Source organism: Dermacentor andersoni, chromosome 3, assembly GCF_023375885.2.
Source record: "Dermacentor andersoni chromosome 3, qqDerAnde1_hic_scaffold, whole genome shotgun sequence".
NCBI lineage: Eukaryota > Metazoa > Arthropoda > Arachnida > Ixodida > Ixodidae > Dermacentor > Dermacentor andersoni.
Genome location: NC_092816.1, coordinates 204,705,849 through 204,733,052, shown reverse-complemented (window position 1 = coordinate 204,733,052; position 27,204 = coordinate 204,705,849). Strand labels below are relative to the sequence as shown.

The 27,204-nt window shown below is 44.1% G+C and overlaps 1 long non-coding RNA gene across 1 annotated transcript; it reads right to left on the bottom strand.

The window, feature by feature from the left end:
- Positions 1-9,256: 9,256 nt before the first annotated feature.
- On the bottom strand, positions 9,257-19,199 carry LOC140216822 (uncharacterized). The gene is made up of 2 exons (XR_011893516.1): positions 19,114-19,199; positions 9,257-11,757 (listed from the first exon to the last, which is right to left on the bottom strand). It is a non-coding gene; the product is annotated as an uncharacterized lncRNA (long non-coding RNA).
- Positions 19,200-27,204: the final 8,005 nt, after the last annotated feature.

The window sequence follows — 27,204 nt, the reverse complement described above, 5'->3', positions numbered from 1 at the left end:
CAGACCAGCTACCCGATTAGCCGGTAATTCATTACGCAAAATTTCCGGAAATATAATGACGAGTCCTCAGTTGCCTAAATGTTGAATAAACTGCTTTCAGGACAGGAAAAAATGGCTCTTGACGTCTCTGCCCTCCGTCAGACTATCGATTCTTGGTTTCAAAACTTAGAATCTCGGGTTGCTGCTCTCGAATCCTCGTCACCTAACACAGATGCAGCTGTGGATTTTCAATCTAAAATGTCATCGTTTACTCAGAATGTCGATTTTCTGTTAGAAAAAGTGGCCGCCTTGGAAACAACTTCCTCGAGTAATGAAGTCAAGGTGACTGCCCTTGTTGCTAAGATAACGGCCCTTGAATCTTCTCTGTCTTCTAAACCCAGTGATGTTATTACTCCCCCTTCCGAGTCTTCCAACGTATTCTTGTTCCTAAGTAACACGGTCAACAAACTTGTTGACAAGAATGATCTTGAAAACCGCTTGCGCCGAAATAATCTTATCTTGTTCGGACTTCCTGAATGTCCTGAAGAAAACAATAGTTTACTGCTAAGCAGCCGTGCTGCGTTTTTCGCAGAAAAGATACTGATCAGTTGTCCCAAGATTGAAAGTTGCCATAGAATTGGAAGATTCCAGTAGGGACATACACGTCCGATCATTCTTAAGTTGCTCGCTTTTCGCGATAAGATCGAAGTATCAAGGAATGGTCACAAACTTAAGAACTCAGGGACATGCGCATTGGTGAAGATTTTCCCGCTCGTGTACGTACATCTGCTTAATTATAGCCGTCTGGTAATTTGCTGTCCCAATCGCGGCTTTGCTTTTCGGACGAAACTGCGACATAATTTACTGTTATCTGCTCGCTTGACATAGCTATGCTGACGTAGAGACCAGAATTCCTATGATCTTTGTGCAGAGCTGAAATCATTACTTCTTTTCTGATAACTGTTAGCTAAACGAGTTTGTATTAAGCCGCAAGGAAGCAAAGTTGCTGTTAGAACTTGCAGGTTGTTAACATGCACATGATGGATAGCAATTTTCGTATACATTTCTAACACGTTTTTATTGCATACTTTACAGCCATGCTGTGTTCCTGCCATCAGCCTGGTGTCGCTTTGGGTCAGCATCATTCTTCGTTGATGATCAGCACAGAAACAAGCCCACGGAAATCTGCTAACTTAGTACCTCTGATCTCAACAGTGTATTTTCGTGTCTGCGACCACTGGAACTGATCCTTCAGGATGACTAGTAAATTGTGTAGCGTACCCCGGATCTCTTCTGTTCTGCATCTGAAACTATGGACGAAAGACTTCACCCAGCGTGTGGCGTCTTCCTTATGGGCCGATGTACCCGTGAACTCTGGCTTAATTTTTGTCTCTGTGACTATTCAAGCAAGTCCACAGAAATGCCCCACTAAATTTCTTAGTACACGTGAACTGCAATGGAGTTGTCTTCGACCGCTGACCCAGCCTGCAGTGAGCCTTAATAAAATGTTTAGTCGCCAAGATACCTGTGAAGTATTTGTATCTGCTGCCACGGAAGAACAGCCACGCTCTGCCTCTGGTAACTTCCATCGAGGCTGTCTGATACCCGTGAATTTTTAGGATGAAATTGTGTTTGTGTGTGGCCGCTGAAGCAAGCCTACAGAAATCCTAGCTTTTGGTACGGGTGAACTCATATAATACATTTTTCTGGCTATGACTGCTGAAGCGAGCATGCTGCAAGCTTTTAGTTAATTGTGTAGACGCCAAGGTACCTGTGACGGCTTCAGCAATATTTGGCTGTGACTACGGAAAGGTCACATTCAGCTTCTGTTTACTTGCTTAGAGGCCTTCAAGCCTATGAACACTTATGGTAAATTTGTGTTTGTGACCATTCAAGTACAGCAGGTGTCTTGTAACTTCTAGTACCTATGAAATCAGCTTGGTATTGTGTTGAAGCAAGTGTCTTGTAACTGCTTATGCATCTGTGAACTATCCAGTAATGTTCGTGTTTGCAACTGCTTAAGGGATCCTGTAGTAAATTTTTTAATGCCCAGTGCGTCTATAAAATATTTCGTACCTTTACTGTGTGCAAACACTGAAGCAGGCCTGCAGAAAATCTGGAGTAGTTTCCTTCATGGCTAAGACGTACACCTCTGAACTTTCCAGTAAATATCCACTTTCCAGTAAAATTAACACTACCGGAATTCTATGTTGTTTTCTTTCTGGAAGACAACCATTCAGTAGCCGACATTTTTTCTGTTGACATCGAAGATCTTTACTATTCAATACCGCATGATGAGCTATTTCGCAGTGTGATGACGTGCATTGAAGAAAGTGGCGAGGTAGATTTTCGCAATGCGACCGGGTTGTCTTCGGAAAGTTTCATGTCCCTTCTTGAATTTTATTTAAGTGCAACTTTTATCTGGTTCAAAAATAACCTTTTTATCCAGAAAAATGGTGTGTGTATTGGTTCATGTGTGGCGCCTGCTCTTTGTAATATTTTTTTATCGTTTGTCGACCGCGCTCTTAAGAGTGCCTTAAACAATGACTCGGTTCAAATTTTTAGATATGTTGGCGATTTTCTTGTTGTGATAAAACAGACTAACAACGAATGCTCCGTGACGGTAGCTGACATTTTAACTCTGTTCAATGACAATGGCAAAGGTGTAACTTTCACACATGAGCTATCTAGGGACGGTAAACTCCAGTTTTTAGATTTGCAGCTATCCTTACAAACCGGCCACGCCTGTTGGGTGTACTCGTCACGTGCACGTAAGGAACTTTTACCTTACGCGGCTGCGCACTCAAAGACTGTGAAACGCGCCATTGCTTTGATGTGTTTAGAATCTTCCTTAATGAAATCTTGTCATCACTCTGCGAACATGAGTTTCATTGCACAGTTAAACAGGCTGCAGGCTGCTGGTTACCCAAGTGTGGTGGTGACGTCAGTCTCGGAGGTATTGCTTCAGAAACTGAAAGGGAAGAGGCACAAAAGTAACTGCATCACACAAAAGAAGAGGCCTGAAGTTGTGCCGTATTGCCACAGAGTGGCTCACAATCTAAAGAATGTCGCCACTAGATACCAAATTCCGGTAGTGTTTTCCGCTCCTCAGAAACTGTCAATGTTGTGCAGCCGTATTTCCAAAACAAGTAAAAAACCTGATTGTGAAAAGAACCACGTGAAGTTTGTAGATTGCAGCGTCGGTGTGGTTTATAAGATTCCCTTGTCATGTGGCAAAGTGTATGTAGGGCAGTCAGACCGCTGTGTTAATGAGCGCCTTAGAGAACATGAGCGATCCATACCAACGGGCACAGGTTCCCATTTGGCTCAGCATTGTAAAATATGCAAGTGCAAACCCATGTTCCGTGATACCACGATTTTGAAAAAGAACCATGACACCACCGCCCGAGAGTTATCGGAAGCTTTTTTCATTCAGTCATTGGGGGCACAGTGCATTAGTGTGCCTTCCATAACCTTGTACAACGCTGAATTTGGTTTTTTGGATTCTGTCGCATGAGTGCGCTCTTGGGATCGGATGTTGGTGGCTACACCGCATGGTGCTCACTGCGCATGTTCCTCTAGTTTGAGCGGTCTATAATGGAGTGACGCAATAAAACGATGTCAGTTGAGAATAGCGCCTTATCCTGGTCGTCTTTCTTGTGTCTGTTGTTTTGCGCTAAACAAAGTATTCATGGATTCGCACCAACTAGCCCGCCAAAGCATTGTGCTGAACTAACCATGGTGCGGCATAAATAACTCCTAATGGCTTAGCGTGTGTGATGAAATTATTGAGTTTTATTTGTTTGTATTGATGGGCTTTACTGAAAACTGCTGAGTGCATTTCAGAGTTAAACTATTGATCTTCCTGTAACTGTTTTATTGAAATAAATGCTGTATTTTAATGATATTGTCAAATGATTCAGCAGCCTGCAGAACTTAGTTCTGTAGCTTCGTTGCCATTAGCACAGAAAAAAAATATTAAATTATGGGGTTTTACGTGCCAAAACCACTTTCTGATTATGAGGCACGCCGCAGTGGAGGACTCCGGAAATTTCGACCACCTGGGGTTCTTTAACGTGCACCTAAATCTAAGTACACGGGTGTTTTCGCATTCCGCCACCATCGAAATACGGCCGCCGTGCCCGGGATTCCATCCCGCGACCTCGTGCTCAGCAGCCCAACACCATAGCCACTGAGCAACCACGGCGGGTGCCATTAGCACAAAAAAGTATGGCTTGCATGTCCTTGTGTTTTGAAGAAATGCATTTTTATCAAGTTGTATGTAATGTATTTGCTTAGCATAGCAGGGAACCATGTGCAAAATGCTTAGCTGCAGTGCAGCCTTCATTTAACGTGCTTTGAGATGAAGTGGGCTGCATTCCTGGCCTGTCTCCTTGTACTTCAGCTTTTGCATGACAAAAATATTTGGACGCCTTATTGGACCGCTGGGATGGATGTATGGAAGAGCCATGCAGTTCCTTTTCATCGTTGCCCACAAGCCATCACAAAACCAGGCCAAGCATACTTTGTTAATGGTATGTAAATTGCAGCAGGCTTGCTGCGCTGCTAGGGCCCATTCTGAGGAACGTCCCAATTATGGCAATTTATTTATTTTCAAAGTACCTTACAGGCCCGGGCCCAATGGGAGCATTGAGTAATGGGCCGTATAATCAATATGGACGCCCTGTGGATACACTGATTCCACAACCAAGTGTCCCACAAACGTCCTTTGAACGACTGGTAAAATGTCCCAGAAGCATCCCATAGTCCTGACAAAAATGTCCTTAGGATGTACTCTGGATTATGCAATAATAATACTTCGTATTTAAACATGTCTTGGACGTCCGAATATTCAAGGGATGTTCGAGTGTACCGTTTTAGATCTCTGCTGGACATCTGTAGGACGTTGGTGCTCCAATGAGTTATCTTCAAAGGTCCTGTGGACGTCCGAATATTTGATTTTGATGTACGATGAACGTTCGTTGGATGTGAAATTGCGTCGGACGATCCTATGGACATCCGTAGTACATCATCGGGACTTTAGGGATGTCCGACGGACGTCAAAATATCGTTTGTAGGACGTCCTTTGGACATTCAGTGGAGATCTGTGGTCCAATGGGTATGCGTGTGCTCGCTGTGTTCTTGTCACTAAGTTCGCGTTGAAGCAATAGCATGAAGGTCACTTCGCTCGCTGCTGCTGTCGTGCTTCCTCACATTTTGACAGCGAGTGTCCGCGGTCATCGAGTGTGATGTGTTCACGTTTGCCTGTGCACGCTGACACCATGCTTGTTAATTTAGTTAGTATGCAAATGTTTACCAGTTTAAACAGCCGATAAAGCTACTACCCTTCGTATGGCTGTCTGTTTATTTGCTATCGCAATCGATGCTTCGCCTCTGGGCGAAAGTACAAATTTTTATAATCTCGGGTACTTTCATTTGTCATCTACAGGTGCCCTCCTGAAAGAGTAGTTCTAAAAAATTCATTCTATCATCGCAACGTAAAAAGCACCTCACGATAAGACAGGCGCCCCGTGACTTCTGCAACAGTCAGAACTTTGCCTGCATAGGCTATGTATACACATTCATATATGTATAGCATCACAGCTCTAACATTAACTACCACTGGTGGCTTGCAGGTTCGTAGCGATTCTGAGTATGTCACCTTATTTGTACCCAACACCAGACCAGCTCCTTTGCAACAACGGCTATTGAACTTGAAGCTGACTGACTCCCAAGTTCAGCCCATGCACTGAAAAGGCTGTGCTGTGGGTTGTGAAAGTGGTGGCTTGCTCAAAGGCATAATTCTAATATTTTGCTTCATCAATCTTAAAATTCTGTGCAATAATTATCTTTTTCTCTATCATCTAAATTTGTGGCTGAAAATTTCCGGAAAAGGGAGAAATTTCCTGCACAGAACATCACGGCATGGAAGAGCATTGGGCAGTTCCATTCATCATGATCACCTGCCTGGCACAGGTGGGATATTTAACTAATTAATCTTCTCAAGGTTCATTCCAATAGGACATATATGAAGCACAGTGTATTAATGAGGTGGAGACGTTATGGCATTGTGTTATAATTCGAACATATCAGAAAAGGCATATTTCTCTTTGTAGGAAATTAAAAGATAGAACCTCTGGAAGGCACAACTGCGGGTCGAAAATGGTAAGGATGAAATGTCCTGGGATGTCTCTATAGCATAACCTAAAATGTTATGTAAATTTAGAGAGAGCACCCATCTGGAAAGCAGACACAACCACCTGTAAAAAAAAAGATTTCCCACCTTGGTTGCACATTTCAATCATATCCGTGGCGACCAAATTCAGAACTTTGCCAACTACAACATTACTGCGAGATCTACTGCATGTCTTCATTTGGATGTGGGACGTAATAGATCTCTTTGGGCCATCCATAGATTAATTTTATTGCTGTCAGGGGACTTTCAAAAGTATGCCGTTTTGAAGAGACAATTCAGCAACACATATAACCACATATCAAGATTTCATTATTTTGTTGACACCAAAGAAAGTACATATATTTAGTACATAACGTCCAATGTCGGGCATCCTAGTAATGACATCTGATGGTGTAGGACATATACAGTGAATAAAATTTATCGGTTGTGAGCATAGATCAAAATGTGACATTCTTTGTTTGTCCACAGAACTTAATTTATTGGAAGTGGACGTTATCCGGACATCTAGTGGATATCCGCTAACATCCTGCTTCAGAGCAGACTTGTAGGCTCTGTATCTTTATCTGTATATCGATCGGATATTGGTGGTCCATTGAAATGCAGTGTTCGTTCCTGGTTGCCTAACGTGGTGTGGATTTCATTGCATTGTGCGTGGTTCCTGTCGCATTTTCCATCTGAGTGCACCACACCGAATTTAGGAATTCATGCTGCAGGTGGAAGTTTCCTTGAGGGAGTGCAACCATTGCAAAATAAATCCCAGGACAGCAGGCAAAGCAAAATCGTGGCAGATTGGGCTGATGTTCCATAGTGGACATTTTTTAGCCACAAAAGATGAATCAGATGGCTTTTTGTTGAGTAGCAAGGTGCAGCAATGACGGCAGCCCTGCACTTTACCTGTGTCCACCTTATGCCTCTGCTTGTGGACTCATCACATCAGCACAATCGAATGTGTTTGTTACACTACTGAAAAAAAAAACTAGGCCAGGAATTAGAACCGCTAACTCTCCAAGTATGCAATTGTGTACTTAAATTGTGATGTCTCAACAGCTGCATGCTATTCATTCAATACATTATTCATTACAGAGACTTGCACATGACAAATTATGTGAAATTAATTACTCATAATTATAAATACAGTTTCTGGTGTACATTGTAATTCAATGATTACTTTCTTTACTCGGTAATGCTCACTGCAATTTGATTAATTTTCTTGCATTAACCAATTACACGCAACAAGTTGCAATGTTGACGAACCAAGCTGCAACAGGCAATGCAGGTTTGAGCACTTCAGTTTGGTCAGGCCCCTCAGCAGCCTCGCTGATGAGCATGTTAATACAGGCAAACCCTGGTACTCAGTACATTTGTCTGCCCATCCAAATATTGCACCTGATTTTCACCGACAACTTGAACCGGCACTGCTATGGCTTGATAGTGATAGTCAATTTGGACACTGATTTCAGGAAATTGCCTACGAAACATTTTTTCAGGTTTTCATTTGCCTCACCAGGAGACCCTTCTCAGAGCCACGGAAACAATGAAGCGCTGCACTTTACAGAATGCCCAGGCATAAGCACCGTGTTATTGAGCAACCACAATATTGTGTGCAAAGTATTTATATATTACGCCCCTTTCCTTCCATTCAGCGTGCTCACTGAGCAATTTCCCATTGTCACTGCTGGCCTCTTGAGAAAAATAGTGATGACCGACACAAATAACAAAAAAATTGCTGTGAAGGCAAACGAAGTGCAAAGGGCTGCAGAAGGCTCGATGAAATAGCCAGGCCAGCTTGTTCTATTTACTGTATTTGTACAATGTTAATAAAAGTTGGGAAGAAAGTAACGTAAAAGTAATTGCTCAATTACTTTTGTGGGGCAGTAATTGGCCTCTGCAACAAACTTCATATGAAGAATTAGGTTACCTTTCTTTTGTAAGGTGCACAAGTCTGATCATGGGCAACGTTACATGCTCTGGTTTGTCAAAGTGATGTTACTACACTTCGTGTCTCTCACAAACTTGCGATTTCATACACCTTTACCTGTGCACACCTCAAGTTTCCAACTACATTTCGCCAAAGTGGGTGAAATCTGCCTATATATACCACGAAGCTCTGTGGGACCAATGCTGGAATCGAACCTTTGTCTTCTAACACAGCAGCCCAGTGGTTGAACAGTTAGGCAACGATTAAACACATGCTTCTCTCATGCCAAATTCACTCTTTAGAATGTCTCGCCATGCCAGTTACCTTCTTCCTCTATGACAGATAGCGCAACAATATTTTGTGTTCAACTGCACTGCCTTCGGGATCACCCCATATTTTGTGTTGGATACCTACAAAGTGGGTGAAATTTGGCTATAACACCATTATATTAAAAACGGACTGTAACAGTGTGTCTCTATTGGCTACCATGTGGGTGCTAGGAAGCATCAACCCAACCGGAAAATATGCTTCATAGCGGACCACAACATTTGGTTCTTTGTTGGCCGGATTGCCTCCTGCCATTATCAACATGCAACAGACGACATCTTACGGCACGCCCTCTGTGCAAGCAACTGCATTGCTGTGGCACGTAGGAATCTTCACTGTCTCGTCAACGTGGAAGCCCTGAAGCAGCAAGTGCTAGCACAGACCAAGAATGTGCCTGCGTTAATAAGCCAGAAGCCAGTGCTGTCCGTAATTCACCAACCAATTGTTCTGATATGTTGGTCAAAGCCGGAATTGCTATTAAGAAAACGCTGACTTGTGGGTGCTGTGAAGAGCCTAAACGCTTTGCAGAGTGGCTGACCTACAGGATTATGTAAGAAAGGCGATTTCCCTGACATCTCACTTTTAAATAGTTCCTTGGTAGTTCCACGACATAGCCAGGTGCTTAGAATTTGTCCGATATTTCATCGTTTCACAGTTGCTAGACACCCTGCTAGTCTTTAAACATGTTGGAGTTAAAGGTCAGGTGCCATGGGCAACTCACCCGTCACCGCGTTCTGTCCATCAACGCCGCACACATTGTTGTACACTTGTGCACCTTATACAGGACAAAAATCAGTCATCGTACTGCCAAGATTAAATGAAAACGTGGAAACAAATATTTGTAATTTCTCTTTATTTCACAAGCACTCACACATAGGGGATATACAAACACCGCTGTCACTGGCTTTCGACCAAACATTTCACGCCTGTTTTCAGCATAATTACAGAATTATACATACATTTACAGCTATAGTATGTTCTTGTACGTATCTGAAAGGGTGGGGCCCAAAAAGGGGTGTATACAACAATCTAGGTGACCAACACTCGCTGTTGAGTGCGCCACAGCCTAAGTGCAACACAGCGACTCCAAGTTGCAATCATTGCCCTGTCCATTTCTGACTGAAAAAAAAGAAAGGAAATAAATTGGGAAAAGAATAGTGTTTTGTAGAGATGTCATAAAACCTAAGTAGCAGAACACAACAGTGATGTCAGGCTAGTGACACCAAAATTATCTGTGATAGTTTAGACAGAGTACACAAACCTTATTAACCAATGGCAACAACATAGTCAATTGGAGTGCCTAGGTAGTAAGCCACTCTGATGCAAAACAGCAAAAAAAACTTAGAAAAAGATAAAAAATATAAGTGACATTAGCACAATCATATAAATTATATGCATGTTCCCAAGAAAATATACAAGGCCATAAATTTCAGAAGAACAGATCATAAACAATGTTAGGTTTCAGAACAACAACAACAAAAAAAAAAAGAAAGCCTGTGAATCTGAGTGGCAACAAGTTCTGCATACACCTATATTTCGCTTTTTCTTTATGCTCACAATTTCAGACGGAAACAACAATACAATGCAAGAACTTGGCCATGGTGCAGAAATAAACATAGACCTTTACATAGATATAAACCTATTTATCTGTTACAAACAAACATCACAATTCTCGAATAGCCTCAGTAAACAAATTCACTGAGCTTTGAGCAGTTCATTTCCCTGGTAAAGCTCACAATAAAATGCAACTAGTGCAAGCGTATTTTTACACTGGTCAAAATGAACACTGCAGCCAAGTGGGTGAATAAGTGTACAAAATTCAACTCTTAAGGTATGGGCTGTTCTTGACACTGCTTTGTATATGAAGCTAGCGAAAAGAGGCATCAAGTCTAGGCCAAAAAGCTAGCAATATCCTTGAAAACTTTGTCTAAAAAAGCAAGGCACTTGCTGGCATGTCCAGTTAAAGCCACGAACATGTTCCAGGCAAGGGCGAGATAAGAAAGCTGTACTGGCATGGCTTTGCATGGCATACAGCAAAGCCAAAGGCAACCAGAAACAAGGCTCCAGCGAAAAACATTCTGGTGTATACAAAGGAATCTGGCATTGTGTGCATATATATATTGCCAGGAAACTGCTTGTGCGAATATGCGTTGCAGACTTTACCCTGGTAACTGGTTTTGTGATTGCCTCAGTGATGGCCAGTTAGGTGTACGGGCTTATACCTGTTCACCTCAGTGTACAGTGTTTTTCATACTGGCTGAACTCGAGTAACTCCACAAAATCTGCCATCAATGGTAAGCTTAAGGCTTAAAAATTCTGGCATTCGCACAAAAGACTTGCAGCAAACACCGACAGCCACTGCACGTTCCAATCAATTAAGAAGCAAGGCATCATCTCTAAGCAGTAATATACCGTGGTGGCATGTGGCCTTCCCATCTTTGCTCACCAGAGGTTCTGCACATGCTCTATGGCGTGCTTGTGAGCTTGATGTGCATTGAAGACCATGCCGGCACGTTAAGTATGCAGACCATAGCTTCTCTATCAGGATTCTGCTCACTGCAGTTTATGGTGGTCGCTGCACATGTGACATATATCCTGCTCTGTGATACAATAACTGTTCTATGCTTCAGGAAGTACTACTGTGCTGCAGGGCTCATAACTAGCAACGTCTCAACAGGAGAGTTTAGGACTTCCCATGGAACAGAACTCGGTTGTGTGACTGCACTTTGGGTTAATGAAGAAAAAAAGAAAGCGCCACACCTTTGGCTTCAATGCTTGTCTCATTTGCTACCTGCTAAGTTCTCTTCAAAAGTCCCACTCCTAGGAGACTTGGTAGAAAAGATGGGCAGCGTGTCTGAGGAATGCATGTTCCTCAAGCAACAACAAAAAAAAACGGTGAACAGGAAAGGCATACACTAAGTGAACTCGGCTGACCTCGAGGTAGGTGGCCAATCGAAGAATGAGGCAACAACACTATCGGGGAGCATCACAGTGGGGTAAGTCAACCATGGCAAGGACGGGCCATGGATTGGTTGCCACTCGTGTCGCAACGTCGCGTACATCACTAGGGACAAGAGGAACAGGAAAAAAAAAACATTCAGGAACGTCGGTGGTCCAGTTACGGTAATGTGCACTGTGCTTTACGACAGTCTGCCAGGGTCCAGCAGCGGCCGTACAGCCTCGTTCCCACCAGAATGCAGCAGTAGCACTTGCGGTGCAACATCACACGTCCACGAGCTGGTCGTCCTTGTAAGAGGTTGTTCGACCACTGCCAGAGTCGGCCAGCTCCAGCTCGGGGCTCACAGATGACAGTCCAGAGATGGGACTCTCATTCGATCTGTTTGGGGAACAGAGTGTTGCCAGTGCGGGATGAGCAGAGAAGCAAAAATCAGGCCCTGTCACTTCTTGGCTGTGCTCCCGAGACTACACGGCTAAGTGACCGCAAGAGAAGCGAACATAAGCTGGCGGTGAGCATCGCCATACAACAGATTTGCAGCAAGCAGTGTTTAACGGTCTGGTGTGGGCATGCTGACAGGCAATTCAGCTTTTCTTGACAGAAAGGCAACGTTACAGGGTTTTAGGATGTCCACAATTCTCACCGTTTGCAGTTTACCAGGTTACCAGAGAGGTGTATCGCAGCAACAACACCGGTGGTGAGATCTTGTGATGCTTTGTCTAGCCATAATGCCCAAGCCACCTATTGCGTTCCACGAGTGTTTATATCGAAAAAAAATTTTTTTAAATGAAACAGGTTCACGATTACGCCTTTGCCTAAGGTTTACACCAGAAATGTAGTAGAATGCACTGTGTTTGTCTGATCATGCATGCCTGCATCGCTTTTTTGCTCACATGGAATCTAGCAGCTGGATGACATATCATACGATTAAAGTTTCGCGATGTACTGAATGCTGATGCTGAAAGATCATGTTTGCTGGAAACAAATTAACCGGGCGAAAAAAAAGAGCGACTGTAATGGCTCATTTATTCATGCTCTTGCTCGCAAACGTTGCTCCGGGAAGTCTTGCAAGACGGGATAGTGTCTACGAGGTTCTACTGTAAAAGCTACTAAATCTTATACAACTAAGCAGTATGCACAGAGATAACTCCAGAAAGTTTTTGGAACCCTCTTGGCATTCTTTGCTTCCTCTTTTCTCCAATGACAAAATACTGGCAAGACACGACCTCAATCATGCAGGTTATTTTGATGCTACATGACATGGACGGTAACAAAATGGCCGGTTACTTACGAAACTTATGTTTTGTGGCATGGCAGCACCAATATGAGGCACCCAGAGAAATATGCCTAGTAAGTGGCATCACCGTTACGGCATACTAGGTAGCCTGAAAACAGCTGCTGATTCTAGGGCCAAATTTAAGCATTATGACTTTGTATAGAGCAGCGAAATGTCAATCTTCCTAGAGATGTGCGCAAGTACCTAACTGACTGATCAGCCAAATGCACATTACTACAAACTACAATAGTATGACAAAGGCAGAAATGCTCAAGCTATTAGGCTAGAATGCTATCGTATGCAGCCGAATAATCACATGATTTCTAGCAGAATAGCTGAACAGACCACACAGTGAAAAGGCTCAATAAATTCTGTGTAATTTGTTTCAGGACAGTACTGAAAGCAAATAATTATTGGACTAGTACATGCAAATTTTACAACAGAACACTTTTGAAATTCAGCAAGACCATGACACACTTGTTAGACATGCTACAAGCATCCGAAAAATGCATACAGGTTCTTAGTACTGACACACTGAGTTGAAGGCAAGAACGGATTTTTCATGGAGAATGTGCAGGTGTTAATATGGCGCAAAAATATTGTCTTCCAGGCACTCGTTTTGCGAAGGGCCACCACACAATGAATGTTACTGAATAGTGTTCCTGGCTCTCAATAAGTCTGAACAGCTTGGGTACTCAAATTCCATACTCAGCACTATTATAACAGGATCCTATTATTAAACGTCTCACTTCTCACTAAAATAGATCACTATCTCTGCTGCGCCAGGAAATTAGCCTGATTATATCAAGATGCCCAAATTCTGAGCTGCTATGTTTACCATTCTAGAAGGTGTACATTTGTGAGCTCTTAGCTGCTGCAGCAGTAAAATATGATTGAATGCCCCAGTATTTTTAATATAGCATTTACTTGAGTTTTGGAAACCTATAGTACTCCATTCCATACATAGCAGTCAACGCTGTGGAAGCTATGCAAGAAGGTCGGTCAAGAAAAGCTATCACTTCACGCATTTCGTCCATGCCTCGCTGTGTGCCAACAGCATTCTCTTGTGCGAGCATGCATGTGAGGCTCCTTGCGACAGTTTGGAAATAGTGAACCCCAAAAGAATGACAAAAATAAAAAGCGATGTAAAACAACACATTAGCAGCCGTATACCACAGTGTGTTTGTTTCGAAGGATTAAAACTTGTTTCATTCAATACTGAGCCTATATAAAAAACAGTTACGCAAAATTGCGGTAAAAAAACTTCGAACTATATCCAAGCACAAATGAAGCCACTGCAAGAAGTCTCTCTGGCCTCCACAGCATTGAGTGCTATGTGTGGAACCGAGTATAAGGAAGAAAGAAAGCTTTGAAGCTGAAGAAAAATTTGTGCTGGTCTTGGGATGAAGCCCAGGACCAACACCCTTCTCGGATGGTCACTCTACAACCTGAGTTAACCAGCAAGCAAGTAGATTGCGGAGTGTGGTGAAATTATTCGACAACTTGAAGCACAGGGACACTGAACATGGCAAACAAGTTCTGTGGAAGCCCGCAAGGCGGGGCAAGGTTCAGGAAAAGAGAAAATTGTCATTCATCCGAGCGTAGCAGGAAGCTACAAATAAAGCACAAGGCGAGTTTTCCTTATAGCAGAACCTCAATCATACATATCTTTTAGAAAATGCGAGAAAAGAACATACTAACCGAGAAAACGTACGACTGCAAGTCACTAAATATTGACAGACTCATCTGTAGTTGACAATTACATAATGTCAAGCATTATGCGAATCGTTGCAGCATGAAAAGCCGACACGAGTCGTGTTGCTGGGGCTCGAGCCCCAGTGACGCGTGTTGTCCTCTTTGCAACTGTGGCAAGCTCACATTTGCGCTTCTCCAATTCGAGCTTCTTCGAGTAGAGCATTTTGGTAGGAAGTTTTGATCTGCCGCCGTTGTGGCATGCAACAGCGATGAATGCGTGTCGAGCCGTAGGGCATCTCAGCGACCCGAGACGCATGTTGTCATTTTACAACTGTGTAGTGTTTTAGGACTGTGATGAATAATATAAACGAAATCGAGCTGGTGGGCAACACCGGAATACGATGCCTACGATTCCCCCAGAGCAATACACGACGCTGCCTTTGCGCCGCCTGCAGCAGGGAACAGTGGCGAATTTTGGTCACTGCCTGTTAAATGCGTGCAGTAAGTTCCCAGTAGCACTAAGGCCCACGCGCTGTGAAACAGATAAGTGAAGCTGCTCTTCGCAATAAGGTTGGTGGTGGTAGTTGTGAATGCGCATTAACCCAGGAGGAGATTTGTTGGTACCAGAATGAGGAACTGAGTGCGCACCAGCATTTTCCTGTGATACGGGCGGGCGCGAATCGCGGGGAAGCTGCTGCTGCAGACGGCTACTGTTCTCGATCACACATGCCTCAGACGTTTTCTTGTTTACAAGGGGTCTAGCGGCCGAAAAACATATCATATCGCAGTTTGGCGATTTACTGAACGTTTGTGACAAAAGATCCTTGTTTTTTTGGGAATGTATGAACTGGCAAAAAAATAAGCGTATCTGTATTGGGTCACATTATGTTCTCGATCATGAATGTTGGTGCCGGAAAATCATACATAACAGGATTAAATGAGGTTCTACTGTATAACTTGCTATATTGGTATTATTTCTTGCAGTTAAGTATAAATAGTAAATATGCAGCATAGTGATTGCATATTCGGTATGATTATGCATATAACGCACATTTTCTGGCAAGGCACAATTCCCTTTTGTGTTGAAAAATTATTACTTCAGTAAAAGCTTGTTAATTTGGCACCTGTATAATTACAAATTATAGATGACTCTCAATACAACGAACCCTGATAGTCTGACAACAAACGTCCATTTTGTCCGAAGTCGATAATATCCAAAACGCCTCACTTCCGAAACATTCGTCGTGATGTCTAACAACGTTATTGCAAAGAGTGAGTGACGAACGTCCAAAGTAAAAAACAAACAATAAAAAGGTCTCAGCTTCGCCCGAAAGGCAAAGCATCGATTGCGATAGCAAATTAGTAGACAGTTATGCAAAGTAAGGACAGTAGTTTTATCTCGCTCGATAACCGCGGAAAGTTGCTGTCAATACATTGGAGTGAAGAAGCGCAGCAGCAGCAGCGAGTGTATTGACCTTTGTGCTGTCTCTCGCTTCAACGTGAACTAAACACAGTGCATACGAAGCTACCGGCACTTTGTGCACTTTGTCCACATCACAGTTCGCTTTCAAGATATGGCGGCAGTGTTGACATGCCGTAAGCAGCAGCCGCCGGAGTAGAACCCCTCCCTCTCTTGCCTTCCCCGGTGCCTCATGCACAAAAGAAGACGGTGCGTTTCTGCCCTGCCTTCCTCTTTCGTGTGGGCAATATTCAGCCACGATCGTCGGCTGACCCTCGCAAGTCAGCTGTCAGCCCGTGTCGACACTGCAAAAGTATGCTTTATATGCCCAATATTGAAAAAAATTGACGCTAATTTCGTCCACTGTAGCCAATAGTCTGTTGTATCACAGTTCACTAAGAGCGAATTTTGTTACGTTAACAAAATATGTAGAACAAATAAGGTTGAAATATGGTCCGCTATATCTGAAAGTCTGTTGTACGCAGGTCCATTGTAACAAGCACAGACTGTATTGTAATTCATACTAGAAGATTAGAATGGTGCTATCAGATATAGAGCATGTATATAAATTATATATAAGCATACACATATAAATGTATTGCACAGGAGACTTGTTAATTTAATACCAATCTGGTGCATGTCAGTTCATTTGACATAGGAGAGTACACATCACGTGTGCATAGGAGAGCGCACGTGGTGCAGAAACATCTCTTCATAATAATGTAACACTATAGGTTCGAATTACTGTCTACACAATACAAGGCAGCCCGTTACAAACCAAAGCCACCCAATTTTGATGCTTTCATTGACAGTGTTCAAACAGCTGTGATCCCTACGGTAAACAAGACGCAACCACAACCGTGGATGCACTTGAAATTCTGGAGCAGTCTTGCTCAAAATTTCCTGGCAGCACTGTGTGCACCGTTAACCACATAGTACAGTCGAACCTCGATATAACGAACCTCAATTTAACGAAATTCTCGAAATAACGGACTTTTTATTTTTCCCAATCTCTGCCCCATTGAAAACCATGTATTTTTTTTCGCGATTTAACGAGGTCACTTTATCCTGCACTTCCGATTTAACGAAGTCCTTGCGCATCGCACGCACGTACCAGGAGCCTCCTTGACAGGCAGACGAAAACTTTAGCCGGGCATACAGCGATTTGCATGCGCCCTTTAATGCTCAAATTTTCCCGGCGCACTTCAATACGTGGAGCAGAACATGCCGCTGCACCATCTATCGTGTACGTATGAAACCCGCAGAAGACGCGCTCATGTAGTGCTAGCCGGAGTGCTTCAGAAGTTCCGGAACGCGTCACGCTATGACGTCACCGGCCTGTTGGAACGGGAAAGCGTCAACCGGAAGTAAGTTTACGAACAGCGGTCGTTGGGCACGTTTTCTCAGTTGGTTACTGTATTTACACGATTGTAAGTCGAGCACTTTTTTTAAGTTTGGAAGTCTGAAGTTGGGGGGGTCGACTTAAAATCGAAGCCAAAACATGGCCCGGCTAAAAAGCGACACCAACGGGAGCTACAACATAGTTACAATTTTATGTTTGCTCTATGGCCCTACCGGTATCTTTTCGCTATCCCGTGTGCTTTTTCGCTTTTCGGAAGGGTTTTTCAACATTTTTGAGAGTTTTACAGTGCACGCAACACTCATGGGGGGGTGTCGATAGTTGATGGAAGCGCCGCTGTTCCCATTTGCGGCGGCACCCTCAGAATGGCGGCGCTTGCGGGGAGTATCGGTAGTTCATGGAAGAGCAGACACCGCTCGCGGATTACTTTCTCTGTTGAAAGGCATTGGCATAGGTTTGACGCATTCCACTTGAATGCCGGCTACGTGCTACTTCTACGCTTCCCCAGTCGTCATGAGTGCTCCAGGCCCACTAATCGTTTCGCACTCGTTCACAGCAGCGTTCAAGAGGGCTGCCATCCTTTACGCCGAAGAAACAAATCAGAAACGGGTGGTGCGAGTGTGGCGACTGCAGCGAAGCGAAATTTTCACCTGTGACGCGTGCCGAAGTGGACGCTTTCCGGAGCTGTAGGCTAAGCTTGCGGCGTATGTCACTGAAATGCGCGATCAGTCCCTGCCAGTGAAGTGCGGCATGGTCATGAAACAAGCCCGGACCTTCGCCTTAATTTTAAGGCCCTGCTCCACCGTGAGTACAATGACGGTGACGAAAGTATGGCGTACACAACAGATGTCGTTGACTCGTGGCAGCTGCTCTGCGATATTGAAAAGCGGCAGATGAAGCTGACGGAGTTCTTCGCTTCCACCTGAGTTGCATAGAATTGCTCTGTGGGTAGTTAAATAAAATATTCTAGCGTTCATTAATCAACGTCGTCATTGCTTTACTGAGCGCGGTATCATCCGATGGCTGCGAGCGTTAAGCGCTCTAATGGTAAGTGGTGGCCTCATGGATCCACCAAGTTAATACTACTTCCAATTTTCTTCGAAAGAATATTCAAGTTCATAGCTCTGGTATGTGCATAATTTTTATTTTCTTTACGCCATGGGTTGCCATGTCTTCGTGAAAGAAAATTTTATTTATATTTAGTGATGACAAATCATGATGATGATGGCACTGATGGCCACATCTAGTGGCAGCTATGAGCACTAGGCGCGGCGCTTGCTGCAGACCTGCTCTTCACCGTATGCGTAATGGAGAAAAATGCGTTCGTACCCGCTGGCTATCTGGCATCACGCTCTTGGTTGTGTTATTAGTTCCGGGGTTTATTGGTTATCTTTGTAATTTTGCTATCTACAAGGTGCCATACGCCAGGAGTGTTCCAAGAACCTGCATCTTTATTTGGACTGCTGAAACATGCGAACCTCGACTTTCGGCTGCAAATTGGACTTCATTATATCGAGGTTCGACTGTAGTACAAAAATTCTGTTGCGCAAAGGAGGAGTGTCATCCACATCTTACCAAATATATTTGGCACATATACCAAACCATCTTTTCTGGAGGTTCTCCTTGGCTATTCAGCAATTTAAACTTGACAACCGGAAAATAGCGCTATCTTTGTTGACCTCGTGTGGTATGAATTGGGACGTTTTCTCTGCATAATATAAATGCAGCACAATATGCGTAAGATACTGCCTGTGGAAGCAGTGTTCACATTACAACGAAGCCATACCGGGACGTGGAGGACAGGCAGGCGGTTGCAGGCATCCACTGCCAACACAAGGCCATGGCTGGCACTCCCCAGCCCATTCAAGGCAAGCAAACGAGGCAATGGGGGAAGGCGTGCCGTGCTGTTAGGGTTCAGCAGCTCCGGCATGCCTAGAGCAAGCGTACCTACTGAGTGACACGGCAGCCGAACTGCGGCGGCTGCTTCCGCCGGTCACCGGCAGCGGAGACATGTCCCCTACCGAGGACATGCGTGACTGGCTACCCAGGCCGTGCCTCCGGAGGAGCGTGTCAATGTCCACATCGTTGTCACTGTCCGAATCACTGCGAGGAGAAAAAAAAAATGGGCTTGGGCAACACAAGATTCCTGGCATGCATTTTACACTTTCAAACAGCAAATATTACTTGGCTCAGTCCAAAAATAAGAAGTCGTACTAACAGTCAATCTAAAGTGATGTTCAGAGGAACTACATTTGTGTCGCACAATGCCACCAAGAATTCAATTTGAGTCCCAAAGCCAAAGCTTGCGCAAATGAGGAACTCCTGACAATCAAAAAACCACTGTGTCAGGCACTTAAATACTCATTAGGAACAAACCACAAACCATAAACCAAAGCGAAAATAGTTTTGAAGCCTCTGTGAAGGACTATCAAGTGATCTTAGAACAGTAAACGATAAACTTTCTTTCTACACTCAGTCGTGTGAAAATTATTGTGATGTTCATTGCAATATTCAAATGCTTTCGAAAATTTATGGAATAAATAAATAAACCTCTGATACATCATTGTGTTTTACTAGGAAGGAACTTGCAGGCTTGTTGACAGAAGGGGAACAAGAGATATTTTGGCACAATAGCAAGCAGGCTTCTCTGGGACATTATTTTGTAGGAAAGACGGTAGCACAACTTCACAACAACTTGGCAAAATGTTGTGCTCTGAATGGCTGCACACTTTGTCAAAAATTACCTAATGGGATTGCCGTATGCATGCTTCTTTAATCACATGGCATAATCCTAAAGTTCCCGTGCTGTTTGCCTTTGTGTGTTTATGCGAAGGCAGCTATGGTGTTGCACAACGCATTTGCAGCATGGTGTAGCACTGGCATACAGTGCGGCACATCATATTCTCTCAAGAGAACTTTCATAGCTCTCCTGCTCACACTTAGTTGTTGGCAAGCTAAATAGTTTCAGCCTGCCCTGCGCCTTGTCTTGGAGGTAATCTGTGGTGGGTGGAAAGATTGGGCTGGTGGCTTCATGTGCACTATGTTCTTGCATGCTTGTTTGGAGGTGGCATAATCATGTTTCTTAGACGCACCGAAGCACGAGGAAGCTCGAAGCGTTTGCTCGCAGCTGGTGCTGCTCTTGATCATGCCAGCATTGTGACAGCAAGTGTCCATGGTCATCGAGTGACATCTGTTCAAGTTTGCTTGTTACGTAATTTATTTAATAAGTGAATGTTAATGCAACTTATATGGCCGAAAAAACCATCACCCTTACTTTGTGTAGGTGTCTAACAGATTTTGCTGTTGCTATCAATGCTTCGCGTTTCGGGCAAAATTCCAACTTTCTCAATTAATAGCTTTTTTCAGATCTACTTCAACGGTGCATTGACAAAGCCGGGTTTCTCTGATACTCTGTCTTTGACCCTCTCCACGTGAGAAATATTTATATTATGGTGTGTTTTCTGGATGCAACTCGTTTCTTCGGACTGCCTGATTTTTCAGACGTTACTGTGGTACCTAGGGAGACCAGAAAACTGGATGATGACTGTAGGATACAAGTAAGGTATTTTAGTACTGGATGCATTTTTTCTGTCTTTCCACAGTACTCATTGCTGTATAGAGTTGGAAATTAAATTGTGCAAACTGAGACGTGACAGTCAATCTGGTCTAGGTCGCATAAGATAAACTAGGTAAAAGAAGAGAGACAAAGACATATGTCTAAGTTGCTAACTTTCAACTGATGCTTATTGAGGTGACCAGTGCCTTATAAAACGCAACAGTAGTTCACGGTCTCAGAAAATCTACTTCTTTCTCTAAGAGCACAACGGATGTGTAACCCTGCCTCTCCTTTTGTCCCAGTTTAGTGTGCTACCTACACCTAATCATGCGGTACCAAATGGGCCCAACATGCTACACCTATGTTAAATCAGTTGTGCGGAATCGCGTAAGGTGGAGGAAGTATCATGAAAGGGAAAGATTATGATCCTGTGCTTTGTAGCTTCGTGCTACACAAATGTGGCATGAAGCTACAAAGCACAACTGATTTGCCATATTCTGCGTCCCTGTCCTTCGAGTTGTCGATTGATTCAGCCTCATGCTGTGATCTGCTAGTCTCCTGATTAGCTCATGGCAGAGCGACCACCCCAAAAAGGCGTTGGTGCCGGGTTCTAATCCCAGACCAGGACGAATTTTTCCTCAGCTGCGAGGCGCTCCTTCTATGAAACCCATATGTGTTTCCTTTGTAGCTTGTGCTACATTCAGGTGGATGACAATCTTTCCCTTTCTTGTTACACCTATGTGAGCGAAAAGTACAGGACAAGCGTGAACTCAACTAACCTTATTTGATAAGCCCATGAACAAGGTTGCAAGTTCGTGCTTGTCCTGTCTTATACGGTATTTATTCGAATCTAGGCCAACAGTTCTTTTTTTTTTTCAGGTAATCATATATCAAACTCTAGGGTTGACTTAGATTCGAGGATTTTAAATAACACGCCAGTTTGTAATTGAAAATGATAAATATGGCGCATGGCTACTGCCATCTAGAAAAGTCAGTATTGCAGCCACTGCTAGCCATGGCAGTAGCCAACCGATGTACATTAGTGACGTCGCCATTTTGACCTGTGTTGTATCAGTAAGGTGGCCAAGTATCGGCGTGCGGCATGGCCTTGTCGTAATGCCACCAAACAGGCGATGCCACAAACGGAAAGTTGTGCTAGCCGTGGAGGCACTGTCAAACATTCAAGCCGGGCGGGATCTAAGTATCGATGAGAAAAATGTTTGACGTTGGAGGGGGCAACGGGAGACACCTTTTGCGTGTGCCGCAACGAGGAGATGATAGCGATAAGGAAGATAAGTGTTGCGATAACAGAGAGGAGCTCTCCACCGAGACAGCGCCTCGTTTCGACGTGTACAAGCCGTGCCCCACTATCTGTGCATGCGTGGGTGCGTGGACGCAAGCTTTTGTGCGTCCGCAAGCGTATGAGGCTAGTAGCGATGATGACGAGGAATGAGCTCGACGTATTCATATTAAATAAATGTTCTTTTCATTTTTGTGAACGCTTTCATCAATTTATTGTTTGACTTACGTTCGAGGTAAGTCTTTTTATTTTTTCTGGCTTCGGACATTCGGGGGTCGGTTTAGAATCGGGGCTGGCCTAGATTCGAGTAAATAGGGTATGCTCTCGTGCTGCCTCAGTTTGCATGATTTTGGTGTCAAAGTGTCAACAGTGTGCTTTGTCAACTTGTAATAATAAAGTAAAACCCCGCTGTAATGAAGCTGTAGGCGAGGTAGAAGCTAATTAATCCATTACTTCATTAAACCGTCGGCCACCTTCAAAGCCACCATTGCCTGCAGGAGGTTGTTGCAATGAGTTGTTGCAAAGTTGAAGTTGATGAGAAAATTGTTTTGTTAATGTATTGTGCCTCGTCTTCTACTCAGTGAGATGACCCCCTCTACTGTGCCCGTTAATGCACGGAGCGCAGCTGTGTGCAGGAGTCAGTGTGCTGGCACAGTCTGGTCGCGAGCAAGCACGGAGTCATTGCCAACATTGTTGTGCATTGCCAGATTATTGTCTCAGTGGTGCTAAATGATCAGTAAATCCTCTACCTTAACTGAAAAAAAGTTTGTTACATCCGGTTACAGAAACATTTTTGCTGCGTTGAAGTGAGATCTAAAAGCATAAGTTTTTATAAATACTTGAAGGTGAATTAAAAATAATTCCGGGGTCTTACGGGCCAAATCTCATCATGAACATGCCATAGTGAGGAATACGGATTAGTTTTGAGCACCTAGGCTTCTTTCACGTGCACGTAAATTTAAGCACACAAGCGTTTTTGCATTTCGCCGCCACTGAAAATGTGGCTGCTGCGGTCGGGATCAAATCCATGGCATCGAGCTATGCGGCGAGTAAGGTGAATTACGACTACGTCATATTATCCATTTGTTTGTCACAACCCGTTCCGTTATAAACTAGGTTTGAACCCCAGCCTACCTGTCTTCGGCCACGTCAGTGCCAGAGTCCAGGTCTTCCTCGAGCGCTGCCTGCAGGTCCTGGATGCGCTGGCAAGCCAGCTTGAGGTCCTGCTTGGTGCCCTGCAGGTCCATCTCTGCGTTCTCAAGCGACATCTCGAGCTCGTGGCAGCGTTGCTGGGCCTCAGCCTCACGGTGCTGCAGCGCGGTGCAGTCCTCGCGCAGCTCGCGCATTTGTCGCTGCAGCTTGCGGCAGCTCTCCAGGCTTTGCTGCTCCTTGTGTGTCGCCTGCTCGGACTCTTCCTGCAGCCGGCTGCATTGCTCCTTCAGGCGCTGCACCTGGCTCTGCAGCAACAGAATGCACACACATTACACCCGGCACACATATCCTGAAACCAGAAGGAAGCTTGAGTGGCGTTAATCTGAAAGTTAATGAAGGATGCCTACAATACCCTTCATTTCAGATTTTGTGCAGTCAAGTTTGCATTTTGCATAACTCAACCTCATTATAAGAAACAGGAATATAACAAAGCAAATCTAAAATATTTCTAGCTGATATTAGCATGCAACAAATTTATGCCTATAACAAATATAGGATGAAGCTTGTTGCGTCAGCGTCGTCTCGTGACTTATCCCCTAGCGCTGCTGTCGCATAATTCTCCAGTGTCACGGCAGAAAAATTACGCTCTACACGTATCTTTTAGGAAACCATCAAATGCAGTAAGACAAAAGCATTATTTGTGTACCTTCCTTCAAGCTGTACAGTTGAAAATGAACGGAAGCAAGCACTGCCATGTGTGCCAGTTTATGTTCCCAATGCATGCTTGCTTTCTGCGACAGTTGAGACTGAGCTATTGTTGCTGCTTCTGAGTGCTTTCAGTCCTGCGAGCTGCCTCTTACTCAGACACATGGAGACACACAGTTTTAAAATGTTTCCACAGTTTAAGAAGTTTCCATACTGCCCTGCATGTTGTAGCTGCCAAGCTGATAGGACACGAGTTTTGTTTCTGCAAATGTGCAGAGCCACAAGACCTTGCACAGAACAGCAGCATGATCTGGTGAAGAGCACACCAACCAATTGTGATAAAGACTTGAACAATATCCTCCACAGTAGCAGCACTAATTTCTTTAGTAAATGTTGTTAAAATAAATTCTGGACCCCACAAGCTATAAAAACATTCTCTGCACATAACTTTTTTTGGAAAAGGGCTTCCGCTACCCATTTTATGTTGACGCAATGGCACAGACACAACACGTCGTCACTGCTGGAAGTTCAAGTCACAACCCGAGGCACTTCTGGCTGAGACAATGGAGCGCCTTTGCTTAGCCAGGTGTCTCAGCTTGGGACAATGCACGAACTATCCCAAGTGTCCTCACTAACTAAGAAGGACTCTTGCTGGGCCTGTGTATTGGCCACGCACTCACCTCCAGCCTGCTCTTGGCTGTCTGTTCCAGCTCGAGCCTTGACTCCAACTCGCGCACCTTGGCCTCGAGGCGTCGCACAGCATGCGAGTCTTCTGCCTGGCTGGCCAGGTGGTCCATCTTGGAGCTAAGGTCCTGAACCTGAAACCACACCAAGCACATAAGTGGAGGCGATGGAGTTCATCTACATTGTGCTGAACATGCAGGCTCCCTTGTGATCAGCAAAGTTAAGCAGCATTCAACTGCTTTTTATTTGTGGTTGTTGGGACAGGAACCAACTGGGAATGCCAAGTGCTGATGGCTTCCCTTTGAAGCAGAATGACAGTCGAACCTTGTTATAATCAAAAGCGTGGCAGTTTGGGCGAGTTGGTATGTCATGACTGTTTTAGGCTTGTAGCGCAGCTCAGGAAGAGCAAAAAAGGAAGGAGGTAGGGGTAATCAAAGGGAACGGAAAACAGAGTGAGCGCTAACTTCCAACTGATGGTTTATTTCGTGACACAAGACTACTTATACACTCGGCAAACCATATGACATCAAGAGATAACAAAGAAACCAAGCAACAAAACCGATAGTGACCAAGTGGTAACATATTCAGACAGCCTGTGGCTGCAGTCGGAGATACGCCAATTCATTGCTTGATAATGATAATGAAGGTGAGCTTACACATGCATGGCCCAGACCAATGATAGCCTTTGCTTCGATGATTTCTCTTGTGAGCTGATTACGACTGCGACCAAGAATGACGCATTCCTCTAAGACAGGTTCGCAACCACACGTTTTGCAATGCTGCGCAAGAAACCCCCCAGCTGTATTACAATTCTTGGCTACCCACACCGTCACGGCCTTGTCTTTGTATGCTCAATTTATGCATTGTGTATTATTAATAGTCTGTATTTAAGCGGGCACGTTGAACTCAATCCTGGCCCCAAGAATAAAGCACAGGGGACCAGACCAGCTACCCGATTAGCCGGTAATTCATTACGCAAAATTTCCGGAAATATAATGACGAGTCCTCAGTTGCCTAAATGTTGAATAAACTGCTTTCAGGACAGGAAAAAATGGCTCTTGACGTCTCTGCCCTCCGTCAGACTATCGATTCTTGGTTTCAAAACTTAGAATCTCGGGTTGCTGCTCTCGAATCCTCGTCACCTAACACAGATGCAGCTGCGGATTTTCGATCTAAAATGTCATCGTTTACTCAGAATGTCGATTTTCTGTTAGAAAAAGTGGCCGCCTTGGAAACAACTTCCTCGAGTAATGAAGTCAAGGTGACTGCCCTTGTTGCTAAGATAACGGCCCTTGAATCTTCTCTGTCTTCTAAACCCAGTGATGTTATTACTCCCCCTTCCGAGTCTTCCAACGTATTCTTGTTCCTAAGTAACACGGTCAACAAACTTGTTGACAAGAATGATCTTGAAAACCGCTTGCGCCGAAATAATCTTATCTTGTTCGGACTTCCTGAATGTCCTGAAGAAAACAATAGTTTACTGCTAAGCAGCCGTGCTGCGTTTTTCGCAGAAAAGATACTGATCAGTTGTCCCAAGATTGAAAGTTGCCATAGAATTGGAAGATTCCAGTAGGGACATACACGTCCGATCATTCTTAAGTTGCTCGCTTTTCGCGATAAGATCGAAGTATCAAGGAATGGTCACAAACTTAAGAACTCAGGGACATGCGCATTGGTGAAGATTTTCCCGCTCGTGTACGTACATCTGCTTAATTATAGCCGTCTGGTAATTTGCTGTCCCAATCGCGGCTTTGCTTTTCGGACGAAACTGCGACATAATTTACTGTTATCTGCTCGCTTGACATAGCTATGCTGACGTAGAGACCAGAATTCCTATGATCTTTGTGCAGAGCTGAAATCATTACTTCTTTTCTGATAACTGTTAGCTAAACGAGTTTGTATTAAGCCGCAAGGAAGCAAAGTTGCTGTTAGAACTTGCAGGTTGTTAACATGCACATGATGGATAGCAATTTTCGTATACATTTCTAACACGTTTTTATTGCATACTTTACAGCCATGCTGTGTTCCTGCCATCAGCCTGGTGTCGCTTTGGGTCAGCATCATTCTTCGTTGATGATCAGCACAGAAACAAGCCCACGGAAATCTGCTAACTTAGTACCTCTGATCTCAACAGTGTATTTTCGTGTCTGCGACCACTGGAACTGATCCTTCAGGATGACTAGTAAATTGTGTAGCGTGCCCCGGATCTCTTCTGTTCTGCATCTGAAACTATGGACGAAAGACTTCACCCAGCGTGTGGCGTCTTCCTTATGGGCCGATGTACCCGTGAACTCTGGCTTAATTTTTGTCTCTGTGACTATTCAAGCAAGTCCACAGAAATGCCCCACTAAATTTCTTAGTACACGTGAACTGCAATGGAGTTGTCTTCGACCGCTGACCCAGCCTGCAGTGAGTCTTAATAAAATGTTTAGTCGCCAAGATACCTGTGAAGTATTTGTATCTGCTGCCACGGAAGAACAGCCACGCTCTGCCTCTGGTAACTTCCATCGAGGCTGTCTGATACCCGTGAATTTTTAGGATGAAATTGTGTTTGTGTGTGGCCGCTGAAGCAAGCCTACAGAAATCCTAGCTTTTGGTACGGGTGAACTCATATAATACATTTTTCTGGCTATGACTGCTG